Source organism: Sarcophilus harrisii, chromosome 1, assembly GCF_902635505.1.
Source record: "Sarcophilus harrisii chromosome 1, mSarHar1.11, whole genome shotgun sequence".
NCBI lineage: Eukaryota > Metazoa > Chordata > Mammalia > Dasyuromorphia > Dasyuridae > Sarcophilus > Sarcophilus harrisii.
In genome coordinates, this window is record NC_045426.1 from 60,441,896 (window position 1) to 60,458,358 (window position 16,463).

The 16,463-nt window shown below is 39.3% G+C and overlaps 1 protein-coding gene across 3 annotated transcripts in view; it reads right to left on the minus strand.

Annotated features, from left to right (window-relative positions):
* The window catches only part of IQSEC1 (IQ motif and Sec7 domain ArfGEF 1), a 741,922-nt gene that overhangs the window by 297,684 nt on the left and 427,775 nt on the right, over positions 1–16,463 (minus strand). The window contains exon 1 of one of the 3 annotated variants that reach the window (XM_031946046.1): positions 14,638–14,687. The exons of the other annotated variants lie outside the window; for them this stretch is intronic. The gene's annotated coding sequence lies outside the window, so the exon portion shown is untranslated. Of the gene's footprint in view, positions 1–14,637; positions 14,688–16,463 lie in introns of those variants that run through there. 3 annotated transcript variants of the gene reach the window in all.

Here is a 16,463-nt window from a genome sequence, read left to right on the forward strand (position 1 = left end):
ATCAGGGCTCCCATATCTGTGGGATCGCTCACAGAAAAATGTATACTTGCTCCCCCACCCCCGTGATAAGGGCATCTTCAATCTTGATGCTTAAAAAAAGACCACCCCCTCCAAAAGAAAATAAAGATTTTTCTCTGGGGCATATGGATGCCTGTCATTAACCTGTAGGGTCATTAAAAATACATATACAATAGCAACAAAAATATGCAGGGCACTAAGACAGCTTTCCACCAACATGTCTTTACACAGGCTTTTTGCTGTCATTCCCTGAACGCAGAACACTGCAGAAACTTATTGAACTCATCCCCTCATTTTCTCCACAAATCCTCCTCTGACCACTTTTGCCCTTCTTAGGAGTTCTGCTTGATTTAGAGATGGCTTGGTTTTTTGAGAGATGTTTCATTTCCCATGGTTTCTCATGCTGACCTTAGTTTTCTAAGTCTTGTCTCCTTTTAGAACATTCCCATGTCAAGTATTTCCTTACATCCCTCCACAGTGTCTAGCACAGTGCTGGGCACATGACTCACTCCCAATAATTGCTGAATTGTACTGAATTAAACAGAGACCAGGCTCTCCATTGCTTGGCAATCTGTGGCTCCCTGGTGTGGATTTGAACAAGAAAGCTCACACCCAGCTGTGCAGATTGAATTCACTGGGACTCAATAGGCATTTTAATCTGTGCTATGAGCAAGGCATTGTGCTAGGTGCTGGGGATATTCAGACAAAAGGAAAAGAACTTTTCTAAATCCTTAGGCAAGGGATCACAAACGTACATTGCATCCCACCCCCATTTCCCAGTGTCTCCAGCTCCTCTATCTCTCTCTAACCCATGTCCAGCCGTGCAGGGCAGGTCTCATTCCCATAGGCCCAATTGGCCACAGAATGGACCAGTGAGGTTGCCTCTGCACATTGGCGAACCCTTCTTGAGGCAGGTACCATGCAAACAATCATCTCTATAATTATTCCCAAGCACAGCCTTCTCTTTGAAAACAACGAGCTTTTCTACATCCATTTCTTCTCTCCCTCCTTCTCTGAATCCATGAACAGATCTCTCCCCCTGGTAAATGGTTTTATTTAGCCTATGAAGACCTCCCCAGTTTAGTCCTGCCTTAATCCTGAGACTAAATTCGTTCCTTTTCCCATCTTCCCATTGCCAAACTACTTCTTGGGCCCAAAGGCCTGAGAAGAGAAAGACCGAGGCTGCATTTCTTTGCTCCTGTCTCTGTCCCTAAATCTCTTTCCTTGCCATCCCTTTACCCTCAATGGGTCTTATTCATCCTCCATTTCATGAACAGTCTGTTGCCCCCGGGATACCAAAGCAGCCTCGGAGAATCAGTGAGTCACCCACACCACCATCTGGCCACCTAGCTAAATTCAATGCAAAAAAACCTCACGTGGTTTTGGAAATATTTTTAGCCCTGGGTCTGGAAGTGGGGCCAAGACTGCTTTCTCACCTAGGGATGGACTCCCAGGGCCTTGCAAAAGTAGGGGCTCTATTTGTAATATCTATACCATACCCTCTGAGCTTTCCCTGATAACAGCCTGGGATGCTAAGGTTAGGAGAGACATCAGGAGGCTAAATGTCATTCCCTGGAGGCATTAGCCAGCCAGAGGAATATTTGGGTTCCTTGGATATCTTAGAATATTTCTGTATGCACATGATGGCCACAGGGTTTGGGGGTTGAGGAGAGCTGGAAAGAGCCCCTTTCACTGGTATAAATCCTTCCCAGCTTTGTGGAGATGGCAGGTGGAGAGGGACTTCAACCCAGGTCAGTATCAACTTGGAAACAATCACGTAAAGGTTCTAACTTCCCAGACCTTCATTTTGTTTTGAGAGTGAGGGGTTCCCTAGCACCCTCAAATAGGTGGTGTGTGACACTAGACTGCCAGCAAACTGGGCCAATTCTATATGGAGAACTGATGATGATGATGATAATAATATTTATATAAACCACTATGTATCAGGCACAGAGCTAAGTACATTACAATTATTATTTCTTTTCATCTGACAACCAGCTAAGAGGTGAGTACTTTTATTATTTTTTGTTTTATTATTTTATTGTTGTTGTTATTATTTGCATTTTATAGATGAGAAAGCTGGGAAAAAATCCCAGAATTTTTTAAATTTAAATTTTTTACTTTTTAGTAATTTATCCAGAGTCATACAGCTAGTTAAATGTCTGAGGCTGCATTTGAACTCACATCCACCTGACTTGTGTTTGTCCAAGTTAGAAGTGAAAGGGCTTCTCATGGGCCTGGTCCCACTATTGCCAAGTGTAGGAGACTGACCTCCGTTTCTAATCTGGACAAATTCATCCTTCCTTAGGCTACTGATAGTATCAAAGTATGCATTAGTTTTCTTTGGAGCTGACTCAATCTAGAGGATTCCAAAGAAGGTAAGTCTTTTGCAAATAAGATACTAGGTTCACACTGAGTTTCTTTTGTGGAAAGAATAATTGTCTTAATAATTTTAAAAATTTAAATAATCTCTTTCATATTATATAATGCAATAGAGAATTATTGTATTAATTAGTAGCATGAGAGCTTGAGAAGCTTTTTCTTGAAAAAAAATTAATAGGGAAATACAGTCACCCTCCTCCCTCCCCCTTCTCCTTCTCCACTACCCACATCTATGCTGATGTGGGTTGGCCCTTCTGTCTGGGCAAGAAATACAAGTCTGGTTCTTAAATTTCCATAACAGAATGACAGATTTTTTTCCCTCTCGTCTGGTACCCAAAACTTATGGTTCTTACTTTAATAAAAATATACATGATCTGCACCATGGTTACTTATGGGTTTTTGTGGTTGTTGTTATTGTTCAGTCATTTTTCATTCATATTTAGCTCTTTTTGACGCCCATTTGGGTTTTTCTTGGAAAAGGTCCTGGATTGGTTTGTCATTTCCTCCTTTAGCTCATTTTACAGAACAGGGAACAAACAGGGTTAAGGGACTTGTCCAGGATCACACGGCTAGTAAGTGTCCAAGGCCATATTTGAACTCAGGAAGATGAGTCTTATTGACTCCAGGTCCCCAACACTCTATTCCCCATGGCACCAGGACCTAGCTGCTCTTGGATATTTGTTAGATGATCTGATTGTGAATTGAAGACCCATCAACACCTGTTAGGAGTTTATTTGGAGATAGGGACTAGCAAGTGGGAGAGAGGAAAAAAGGAGAGAAAAATAGGAGGGAGAGGGAGTGAGAAGAGAAGAGAGCATATGAATACCTAATGACATGCTAATTATCCATTCATCTATACTCTCTGAATTATATCCCTGCCTTGCTATCTAATCAGGAGGATGAGTACTCAGAATGCATTCTTTTGGACCTGGCAGAAATGCCTTCATTGAGACTAATGTTGGGCTTTCTGGCTTCATTAGAGATTTAATGCAGAACCACCCAGTTAAACAGGTTTCTGTTTCTTTCATAAACAAAACCATGGTTTAAAATATCTTTCACAGTATCGTTCTCTGTCCTTTATTGAAGATCTGTGTGATAAAATTTCTGCCCGAGCTTAGTCCCAAGAAAAATCACCTTGGCAGATGAATTTATCTGATTTGTGCGGTCAGGAAATGAAAACTATAACCCAGGATGGTTTTTTTTATTGCCCGAGTTGCTACCTGCTCAATCCTGGGGCCTGAAAAGCACCATCTTCGCCATCTGAGCTGCATACTGTTATGGCTGAGGTATGAAATCAGAGGGGAAATCAGGACCAGCCGTGTCTCCTGCTGGACAAAGCAAAGGCAGCTTCCAAATCTCCATTTTCCTCCTCTGCAGACTCTTAAATATCTAACACTTTCTTGGTTTAGCATCCTCTCTGAGATACTTCCCAATCCTCACTTGCAGTAGCATTCTGTTGCCTCAGAGGGTGGCTGACTATTGCTCTCCATTGATTTATCAACCATGCCTAATTAGCCTTGAGTTGGCAGTATTTACTGAGAAGGTATAGTAAGAGCAAGTGGTACAATATGCCTTCCCCCCCCCCCAATACCCTATCCCACAAATATATGCAGAATGCAGCAGAAAGTGGGCTCAAACTTTGCAAGCATATGTAGCAAAGGGGTATGTCACCCTTGTCATTGAATGTAAGTCCTTTTTTCCCTTTCTGGAGTATTCATGAGGTTCCCCTTAAGTGTCTGTAGCTCTCTGGTGGATCTCATGAGACTCATGACAAGTTCTGAAGTCAAACCTCTCAATCCCAAAAGGTCATTCTCTCTTTATCATGGGTGAGTCCCCTCTCAGCTCCCTTCTGAGTTGGATGCATTGTTTGCCCCCTGATTCAATCTTTCCACTGACTGTGCCAGGAAAGAGGTGGGGAAGGGTAAGTGTCCTACTCCATCTGATTTTATTTCCTCCTCCACCATTCCACCCCCTGATGCCCTCTAGTTATAGGCACATGGTGGCTCCTCAAAGCACTAAGTCTTGAATCAAATGGGGGGAATTGTAATGTTCAGCAGCTTTCTAGAGTGCCTTCAAACCAGCCTTGGTCTCAGCAGAATAATCACCACGAGAATAGTCAGGGATAAACACCTTGTTGTAAGAATCCTTGCCTCAATTATATTTCTACAGAGTTGTGGCCCATTACAGGGAATGCTCTTGTAGAATCTCCTTTTCTGATATACAATAGCTCCTGAGGCATATGTAATACTTTCAATCAATCTCAATACAGTTCATCATCCTTTTTTCCCCCCAGTGATTCAAAATATTTCACTCCTTCCCAAATTGATCAACTAGGATGTTCTTGTCTGATTTAGGCTTTTGCTTATTTGATTCAACAGAAGCGTCTAGGAATTGTCATGTATTTTATACTACTGACTGATGGATTAATTCTATAATTTAAACAAAGAATTATTCTTACCTGATAAAATTATCAGAGCATAGAATATCTTTTTAATTATATTAAATACATTTTGGGGGGTTGGGATACTTCTCTTACATAAGGAAGAACCAAAGTATTATTTATTTCTGCTATTTTGTATGTTTCCCCAAAACTCCACTCCAAAAGTTCATATAGACTATATGTGGCTGATCTGAGGAAGCACTTTCTGAGCTTATCTTGGTCTGATCAGCCAGTCAGATAAACCTTATCTTGATCCTGACATAGTAATGTCATTTTGGTTGTCTTCGAGAGTGAAGGTCAACAACCAATGGTATGAATGTGACCCCAATTCCTGAAGGCTACACTATCAGGATATAAAACTTTGGCAGGTCATAAGATCATACATTCAGATCTTGAAAGGACCTTAGAGACTGTCTGGAAGAGTCTCCTCATTTTATAGATGAAGCCTTTTTGGCAGAGACAGTATTTGAAAACAGGCCCTGTGATTCTAAGATTAGCACTCTTGCCCCAGAACATAAAGATTTTGAAAATAGGTTCAAAGACTATGACTATTATCAAGAGACCAACTTATAAAAGTTTACCTAGTTTTTAATACCAACTGTGAATTCTCTTTAAGCCACAGAAATTCCTGAAAACTATCTATTAAAACCTAGAAGGACTGAAATCTATACTGAGTGAGAGAATCTCTATATTGCTAAAGAAACCACAAATCATGGTAGAATTGAGATGCTGAACTATTTCTATGGGCTAGATGGAAGGTTCTGCTAATCCCTTCATTTTATAGATGGGGAAATGGAAGCCCAGAAATGTTAAGTAATTTGTACCAGGTCATCTAAAGTCATCAGTAATAATTGGGGCTCAGTTTTTCTGATATCCTCTTACTTATAATATCATTAGCTATAGAGCAGGAGTCGACTGCATAGTTCCTCTCTACTCCATTTCCTTCTTTTCATAGGGAGAGAAGAGACCAAAAGATGAAATGATCTGCCCATGTTTAAATAGGCAGACAGAGATAGGGTCCAAGCTCAGGTCTCGTGACTCTGAATTCAAAGAATAAATTTAAAACTCTTTCCATTGTACCTCCATGTTTCCATAGGGTCTGTTCTCATGCTTGTCCCCTTCTTTCCCTTCCAGACCTGGCCAGGCTGGCTTTTTCTCTCTCAGTCAGATATAAATCCCTTGGGAAGTACATTTTTTTTCTGTGCCACAGATCCACCCTTTTTGGCCTCAGGTTGAAACTACTTTCCTCGAAGCCATCTGATATGATGATGACTAAGCCTCTGTCTCCTGGGCGCTGCCCACGGAAATCCCTAGTGTGTCCCTTACTTGGTCCTTCAGCAGAGCCTCCAGCCAGTCTGCCTACTCCAGGCTTTGTTTAGCCACCATCTCTTTTCCTCTCTCCCTTTCTGTCTCTTGGATTTCCTAGTGAGCTGGGCCCGCTATGGCCCCCACCCTGAAGCTGCCTGTGCTGTATGTGCTCCTCATCTCCCAGTCCTTCAAAAATAATTTCATCAAAATAGTCTTGTAGCTTGACAATTAGTCCTGGTGATGGAAGAAACAGGAATTCCCCTTCTTTCTGCATGGGGGATATAATGTGTGGCTGTTGCCCCAAGTGGCCCAACTTCACACAAAAAATGTGACCCAGGGGTCTGGTGCTACCGTAATTCTAGTATTGGTCCATTATTTCCCACCTGATTTTTCTTTTTTGTGCTAAAAGCACAAAATAGTGCTTTTAGCATGGGGGTGCATAGAGTGTGGGGGAGCTAGATGGCACAGTAGATAAACTGTCAGGCTGGGAGTGAGGAAGGCTAATCTTTCTGAGTTCAAATTTGGCCTCTGATATTTAGTATCATCTATGTGGGCAAGTCACTTTACCCTGCTTACCTGTTTTCTCCTCTATAAAATGAGCTGGAGAAAGAAAAGGCAAAGCATTCTGCTTTTTGAGGTTTTCTTTCTTTCTATCTATCTATCTATCCATCCACTCTTCCATCTATCTATTTATCTATCTATCTATTCTATCCATTCATTCATCCATCCATCCATCCATCCACCCATCCATCCATCCATCTATCCATCTATCTATCTATCTAGTTATCTATCTATCTTTCTACCTACCTTTTTAAAAAAAGTCAGATTTCAGGTTAAGAACCCCTGTTCCTGTAAATTGGAATCTCATTGAGGCTACTTTTTGTATTCGAATCTGCAGAGTCTAGCACAATATCTGGCATGTAGTAGGTACTTAATAAAAGCTTGTTGATTGATAGTCATATAGGTAGAATAGTATAAAGATGAAGAAAGGAAAAAAAAAAGGGATCTGGGGCAAATGACTGTTGGAGGAAGTAGGACCTGCCCTTCAAAGAAAGGCAGGATTTAATAGATGGTGAATCAGAATGGGGTCTCCTTCAAGCATGAAGGGTGATACAGTTAGTCAGCAGAGATCAGGACAAGATGGTGGAAAGGCAAGTGGTCCAATTTGGCTGAAGGAGAAAATACATGAAGAGGAGTCATATGGAATATGACAAGAAAGATGGGTCAGAACCAGCTTGTAAAAAATCTTGAATGCCAGACTGAGAAGTCTGGATCATATTTTTTATGCAAGGATGAGCCACTGAAGTTTTCTTTCTTTCTTTTTTTTTTTTTAAATCAGCAAGTATAAGTAGAGCTGTATATTTTAGCTGCAATGTGAAAGATGGATGGGAAAAAAGGGTATTACAATAATTCAGATAGAAGGGAGGAAGTAGTTGTCAATGGTGGAATGGAAAGAACCTGAACTTTCCTAATGAACGTAAATTCATAGGATTTGACTTAGAATCCCATCTCTGTAACCTATATGATCTTGAGCAAGTCACTTATTTGCTCAAGTTTAGAGATCTTATTTTTCTCATCTATATTATCAGATTCAGGGGTCTAGGTCTTCCTAGAATTTGTGGACCCATACTACTGACTTTTATGTAGTTATAAAAAGTTTATATAGATTATATAGCTACACTGGAACGTTCCTTCCTCTTTCTATCCTGCTTCTGCCTCCTTGGGTAGTATGGGTAGTAGTGAGAATGAAAAAGAGGATGGTGGAGATATAGTGAAGATAGAATTGACAAGAACTGGTAACCGTTTGGATGTGCCAAATGAGGGAAATAGTAAAAAAAAAAAATGACTCCAAGGTTTTATGCCTAGGTGACTTGAAGGATTCTTATGCTGTCATCTGAAACAAGAAAGTTAAGAATGAGGGGAAGGAAAGATGAGTTTAGTCTGGATATATTGAATTTGAGGAAACCACTGGGACATCCAAATGAAGATGATGAATAGAGTTGTTTTTTGTGTGGTTGGGTGTGCCCACCCTTTAACCCCATCCTCAGTTTTCTCAATCTTGTAATCTTCTTTTAAATATATATTTTTTAAAGTTACTAAGCATTTTATTCTCCCTCCCCTTTCTACTTCCTTGGAAAACTGTTTAGTGATTTTTGAAGCATAGTTCCATGTTGTTTTCCCAAATGGCTATACCAATTCACAACTTTCCTAACAGTGTATCAAAGTGCTTGTTTTCCCACAGCCTCTCTAACTTTCATTGTCTTTCCCTTTTATCATCTTTGACACTGGTGCGTGTGAGGTAAAACCTTAGAGTTGTTTTTTCTTTTTATTAGTAATGTGGATCATTTTTTCATATGCTATAGATAGTTTGGATTTCTTTCTATGAGAATTGTCTGTATATATCCTTTGACCATTTTTGTTTCTTTTTTTTAGTAAATTTTAATCTGTTCCTTATAGATCTTTGAAATGAGACTTTTATTAGACAAACTAGCTGCAAAGCCTTCCCTCATTCTTAGCTAATTCTTTACTTGTAATCTTAGCTTCACTGGATTTGTTTCTGCAAAAACTTTAAAATTTAATGCAAAGTTGTTCATTTTATCTTCTGTGTAGTCTTTGTAAAAAATCACACTTTTCAGGGAGTTCAATGATTCTTAAATTATCACTCTTTGACTTGTTTTTCAAGTGATTTTTTGATATAAAATACCTTACATTTTCTTCCACTTTTCAATCTACTGATTTCGTGTTAATATTTCTTTCTGTCTCGGGGAGTCATTGATTTTTGTTCAGTTGCTCTAGTCTTGAGAGATTTTATTTCTTGAGTAAGTTTTACTACTTTTTCTTTTAAGATACTCATTTTCTTTGCAATTCTTCCCTCAACAGTTTTTATTTCATTTTTAAATCTCTTGCTTTATTTCTTCTAGGTATAGATGTAGCGTTTGTGAAAAATCCATTTTTGTCTTTGTCTCTGCTTACAGTTGTTATGTTAGCTTTATTATAATTTTTGATATCTATTGGTAATTTCTTTGGTTTTCTCATCTTTCCAACTCTCATTTCTAATTGGGTCTTTGTTCTAGGACTAGATTCTGCCCCCTACTATACTTTTGAGTGAGATGGTCAGCCCCACTTAGTCTCATCCTGGGTCCCTTGGGTTATTACTCTGATCTTCAACTTCTGTGCTTTGACCCCTCTGAGATCTTTGAGGTTCAGAATAATGGATCTCTAGGGCCTTCCTTCTCTGGCACCTTAGGAGAGAGAGTTAAGAGACCTTAAAAGCCCTAGGCCAAGGCTGTCATACTATGCTGGTAACCAGCCACTATCACTCTCTGGGCCTTCCAAGGTACCTATTCTAGCTTTCTGACTACCATGATGGTTTTTTTTTTTTTTCCAGGAGAGCTCTCTCCTCCTGCTGCCTCTGGACACAGTGCCTTGGAGGCTATGTGTATTCTATTTCTGGTCAGCTAGTTGTTGTTGTTCATCCTTCATTCTTGAAGAGAACTAGTGATATCAGGAAGGTGATGTCTTGACTCGCAAGTGAATTGGACTTAATTGAAGAAGAGTTGTATACAGTCAGCTTACATTTCCGTTGTTGGAGGGCTCCCCTTTCTTGCAACCTGTAAGGGGCGTCTGCTAACTTTTTGTGTATTTTTCAAGGTAGTAGAAGAAGTCACTCAAACTTACATGCTATAAATTTCAGGATTTTTCTGGAGTCAGTTTGTGGGAACTGAGATTCTTGCCTCTTATGAAGATAGCCATCTTGGTAGAAAGTCTCCAAACCTTGCACTGGTCTTATCCTTTCACTCAATTGGCTGTGATTTTCATTTAATAATTGAAAATTGGTCATTTAAAAATTTTCCACTTAGGAATACTAAACACCTCACAGGTGTGTTGGACAAATACTTCAGATCCAATTCCAGATTCGCGCATTTTCTCCCTTGGTAAAATGAATGTAGACCAACATAGGGAAAGAGATTTCTCCAAGTTTCCTTCAGAATAAAGGAAAAATTTTAGGATTTGAGGAATTCTCTCCTGTGAACCTCCCAACAATCCTGGGATGTTTTGATAATATTATTTTTCCAGTTTCATAGATAAAGAAACTGAGGCTAAGAGAGATTTAATTGAAGTGATTAATTTCCATTTGTCTGTGAGCCACTTGAGGGCAGAGATTATTTTTTGCCTTTCTTTGTATCCTCAGCATATAGTACAGCACACTGGCATACAGTAGGTCCTTAATATTTACTCACTTGGTTTGTCTAGTGCAATATAAATAGTAAATGTATGAAGTAGGATTCAGACCCAGCCTGTAGTTTCAGACTTAGGGAATGTGTCCTTCTGAGGAGCAGCAGCTAGGTGGTGCCATAGTGCACCCAGAATTCTGAGCCAGGACTCAAAAATAGTCATCTTTCAGAGTTCAAATCCAGCCTCAGGTATTTATTAGCTGTGTGATTCTGGGCAAGTCAGTTCACCCTGTTTGCCTCAGTTTCCTCATCTATAAAATGAGCTGGAGGAGGAAATGGCAATCCACTGCAGTGTCTGTGCCAAGAAAACCATCAATGGCATTAAGTTGGATGTGACTAAAAAACAAGTGAACACCAATGTTCCTGAGGTATATGGAAAACTTGTCAAGAATATACATGGAACATCTGCTAGCTTTTATTTGGCAAATAACTATATTACTCGATTGAAATATTCCAAAAGCATTAATGTTAGTGAAAATATTTGTGATTTGTAAGGAGGCAGAAGCAGGATAGAAAGGGGAAGGAACGTTCCAGTGTAGCTATATAATCTATATAAACTTTTTATAACTACATAAAAGTCAGTAGGAATCATACCTTTGAAGCAAAACTAAAATTTGCTTATAAGCCCCTTTTCATACCCAACTAGCAAAAATCGGCAACGATGATCCAGTGAAAGATGAGTTGAGGTTTGTGAAAACTAGAAACTCCTAATTTTCAATCAATGAAGTTGCAAAATTTTGAGTATGCCCCTGCAGAAGCTTATTCCATCTTTACTGAATGTGCTTACAAGATTTTAATACCATTTATAACAACCTGTCTCTTTGAATTAGGATTCTCAGTCCTATTCTCAATCAAATCCAAAATATGACATAAAAATTAGAGGGTGGACATTTTACTAGCATATTTGTTTAAAAATATACTGAGAATAAAACCCTTGATTGACATGAAAAGGAATCAAGAGTTGGTTTTATCCCTTTAGCTGACAGATTTGATAAACATTTAGAAACTTTAGGACACTAAAATGTTATATATTGAATACAATTTCTATTATGAAAAATTAAATCTCTTAATTTAATTTCTTATGTGTCTATGCATGATAAACTCTCAATTTATTTCTGTTTATATTGAAAGGGGAGTATAGGAAGATTTACTGTAATTCAAGGGGGAAGGAGAATGAAAAAATTGGGAACGCTTATACTCTGCTGTGTTAGATGTCAATGGACCTTGTTTAGATGTCCTATTTTTCTTAGGGCTGCTAGGTAGCATGGTGTATAGAGACCATGATGGGAATCAGGAAAATTTGAATTAAAATCAGACACTTACTAACTGTGTGACCCTGAGAAAAATCACTTAATCCTATTTGCCTCAGTTTCCTCATCTATAAAATGAGCTGGAGAAGGAAATGGCAAACCACTCTGGTATCTTTTTCATGAAAACCCAGATGGGGCCATGAAGAATTGGACATGACTGGAATTATTGAACAACAAAATATTTCCTAAAATATTTCCCTTAAGTTGGGAGTCTCTCATTCATCTTTGCATTTCCATATGTGTGGAAAGGTGAAGAACTTACAGAGTAAGCACATATTGATCAGAGACCGTTAACTAAAGTAGCTCAGGCCTATAGGCCCCAGTCCCATGATTTTAGATGAGACCTGGACTGCATTCCATTGCCCAAAGAAGGAATTAAGTGGCCGAAGCTGTAAATCACCTTTTTCACTGCATTCCACTGACCAAATAGGGAGATAAAGGTTTATGTAACCAATCACAACCTAAAGAGGGTGGGATTTTGGGGGTTCTTTGTCTGAAATGTATAAAAGTTGTAAGCATCTTCAAGTGAATGACTCTCCTTCTGTGGGTATCATTGCTGTCCTTTCGGGCCCACAGGCCAGGACGGTCCGCTACTCGAGATTCTAATAAATTCTTTCTGTACATCATTTGGAGTGACTCCTGAGTAGTCAGTTTGGGTAGGTGCAATTGCCCCAAACACGTAGTACCAACTTGATGAATATTATTATTATTATTATTATTATTATTACTCTTTTGAGACAATTGGGGTTAAGTGTCTTGTACAAGGTCACACAGCTAGCAAGTGTTATGTGTCTGAGATCACATTTGAACTCAGGTCCTCCTGACTTTACTGAATGCACCAAATAGCTGCCCTGCAAACTGGACATATAATAGTTACTTATCATAAAGCAAACAAACATTGTCTCTGCTATACCTCCTCCATACAAAGGCTGGTCTAGTAATTATGGGAATGACAATGGTAAATGAGACTCAATCCTTATCCTCAAGAAATCCCAAACTACTTTCTTTAGATCACAGGCTTGGACATATCAATAACAGAGCAAAAGGGGCCAGAAAAGAGAGGAAGATGGTCTTTAGGGGAAAACCTTTTGTGAGAAGAAGGGATCAATTGGTCTGACAATATCCTCCAATGTGGTGAACCCATGGGACCATCATTCCTATCAAGCATTATAGCTGCTGAGTCTGAGGTCTTACCTAGAGCTAGGATAGTACTAGCACTACCAGTCAATCTGTCACTCCATAAATACTTAATAAACATCTGCTATTGTATCAGGCACAGTGGGGAGCTCTGGGGACACAAAGAAAAGTAAGAGACAGAGCATGCTCTCATGGAGTTCACAATCTAATGGAAGAGATATAATGTGCAAACACTATGCACAAACAAGATAAATGCAAGATAAGTAGGAAATAATGAACAGAGGGAAGGCACTTGTATTAAGGATGGGAAAAGATGACATATATGAGCTGAGAAGAATCAAAGAGAGCAGAGGATTAAGTAAAAAAGTAGCTTAGAGGTGAATTTCTAGAAACTAAAATTGCACAATAATGAAAGCTATTTACCTATTTAATAGGAAGCTGATGGTACTTCTAGCAAGAACAGGCAATTTGGATACTAAATGGATGGGAGAGAGCAAAAGCTGAGTGATTTGCAAATAATAGGCCCTTAAAGACATGTTTGCTAAATGGAGCTCACAATGTTATGGTGGCTTGGTCCTACTGGGATCATCTCAGGTGAGCCCTGGGATACTAATCTTAGCTGCCCTATTCTATGATCTCCTTAGCAGATCTGAAGCAGCCCAAATTATCTTTTGAGGGAAGGTCTAAGGGTGACATTTTTTTCTGCCTGAAGACCTGGCCTAGAATTGCTAATATTCCAGCCTTGGTTAGTGAAAGGCTAACATGATTCTCCAGGAGTCCGGAAAGGACAGTATGTGGATCTTTGGAGGGCCTGGCTTGGGATCCTAACTCTGTCCTTTCCTACCTATGTGATCCTTACAAATTATTAAACTTCCTCATTTGTTAAAGACAACAACAACAGCAACAAATATGGCAACAGCAACAATATTATTTGGCTAGATGACTTTTAAATTCTAAAATCTTTTGATTTCATTCTATGAAACCTAGAATATCAGTCAACAAACATTTATTAAGTATAAGTACTGTCCTAAGCCCTGCAAAAAAAGACAAAAACATGGTCCCCTGCCCTCAAGGAGATTATATTCTAATAGACAACTATGTGTGTGTGTGTGTGTATATATATATATGGGTATGTGTGTGTGTGTGTGTATATATATATATACACACACACATACCCATAGTGTTTTAGATAGTTTTGAGGGAAGGCACTAATAATGGGGAAGGCCTGGGAATTTCAGAAGACTCTGTTGGGTTCTCAGAGACATGCAGCATTTGAATACTCCTGGCCCTGTCCTCATGGAGTTTCAGATCTGGTTGTTGGGTAGATTAAATACACAACTCCAAAATAAACCTGGATTACAGCAGATGGATCAAGAACTCTTCCCAACAACCTGTTTTTCTGTTATTGTTGAGGTATTTTTCAGTCACATCTAACTCTTTGTGACCCCCCTTTGAGGTTATCTTGGTGAAGATACTGGCCTGTTTTGCCATTTCCTACTGTAGCTAATTTTGCACATAAGATAACTGAGGCGAACAGGATCAAATGATTTGCCCAAGTTCACACAGTTAGTGTCAAAGGCCGTATTTGAATTCAGGTTTTCCTGACTGTAGATCTGGTGCTCTATTTACTGTACACTTCGCTGCCTGGGTTTCTAGAAAACATCTAAAAGACCAATTCCTCACTGAGAACCATTCACCCAAATCCATCTTTTTGGCTGCCACTTTTCTAACCAATAACTCCAGTGTGAAACCCTATTAATCTTGACAGTTTCTGTCATTGAACTCCCAAAGCAAGTAGACCCCTCACCTGAGTGGATCCACCTTCAGGACCGAGCCCTCCTGATACACACGGAGAAAAACTTCATCCAACTAGAGGTCTTCTCTAAGGCCCGGGGATTTGTGACAGGAGGAAACAGATCTGCTGAATCTGAAATTCCTCGGGGGCAGCCCACGACATTCCCCTCTGAACACACTGCCTACACTAACATTTTTGAAAGGCTCTGTATGCATGACCTGTCAGCAGATTAAACCTGAACTTCCAACAACCATGTGAAGGTCACATGAGGTGTCTCGTGCATGACCTGTGCTGCTCCCCTTCTCAAAATCGGGAGGCAATATGGAAAAGAGGAAAGAGCCCTGGGCTTCATTCATATTGAAAGACCAGGGTTTGAGACTTAGATTTGCCTCTTATGTAACTGGCTGACCTTGGGGGCAAATCATTGAACATTTCTGAGCTTCAGTTTTCCCAACTGCAAAATGGGAATAACAGCATTTTTTAGGGTTGTAAGGAAAATTCTGTGCATTTTGAGAAGACCTGGATTTGTTTAGCGCTGTCAAGCTTACAAAGCCTTTAATTTTTTAAAAAATTTTTAATTTATTATTATTATTTTTTGCTGAGGCAACTGGGGTTAAGTGACTTGGCCAGAGTCACACAGATAGGAAGTGTTAAGTGTCTGAGACCAGATTTGAATTCAGGTCCTCCTGACTTCAGGGCTGGCGCTCTATCCACTGCACTACCTAGCTGCCCCGTACAAAGCCTTTTTTATATTCCTTACATCATTTGGGTTTCACCACAACCAGGTGAAGGAAGTTCAGACCTGCAATCTCAGTGTAAGGAACTCCTGGTTTGAAAGGTCCTTCCACCAGTGCAGATCAGAGTTCCTCTGCAACTTAGTTTTAGAGCTTTGTTTGGGAATGTGACTTAGAATTTCAGAGCATTGTCTAAGGAGGTAAAGTAAGTGCTACAGACATTATTTTCTTTGCATTAAAAATGAAGACATTATTTTTGTTTTTCTTCCCAGGTTATTTTTACCTTCTTTATAAATCCGATTTTTCTTGTGCAACAAGATAACTGTATAAATATGTATATATATATATATATATATATATATATATATTGTATTTAACATATACGTAACATATTTAACATGTATTGGACCACCTGCCATCTAGGGAAGGAGGGGAAAATTTGGAACAAAAGGTTTTGCAAGGGTTAATGTTGAAAAATTATCCATGCAATTATGCCCAAAAAGTTATCAAACTGTGCATACCCTTTGATCCAGCAGTGTTTCTTATACCCCAAGGAGATAGTAAAGAAGGGAAAGGGACCAGTATGTGCCAAAATGTTTGTGGCAGCCTTGTTTGTAGTGGCTAGAAGCTGGAAACTGAGTGGATGCCCATCAATTGGAGAATGGTTGGGTAAATTGTGGTATATGAATGTTATGGAATATTATTGTTCTGTAAGAAATGACCAGCAAGATGAATACAGAGAAGCTTGGAGAGAATTACATGAACTGATGCTAAGTGAAATGAGCAGAACCAAGAGATCATTATATACGTCAACAATGATACTGTATGAAGATGTAATCTGATGGAAGTGGATTTCTTTGACAAAGAGACCTAATTCAGTTTCAATTGATCAATGATGGACAGAAGCAGCTACACCCAAAGAAAAAACACTGGGAAATGAATGTAAACTGTTTGCATTTTTGTTTTTCTTCCCGGGTTATTTCTACCTTCTGAATCCAATTCTCCCTGTGCAACAAGAAAACTGTTTGGATCTGCACACATATATTGTATCTAGGATATACTATGACATATTCAACATATATAGGACTGCTTGTCATCTAGGGG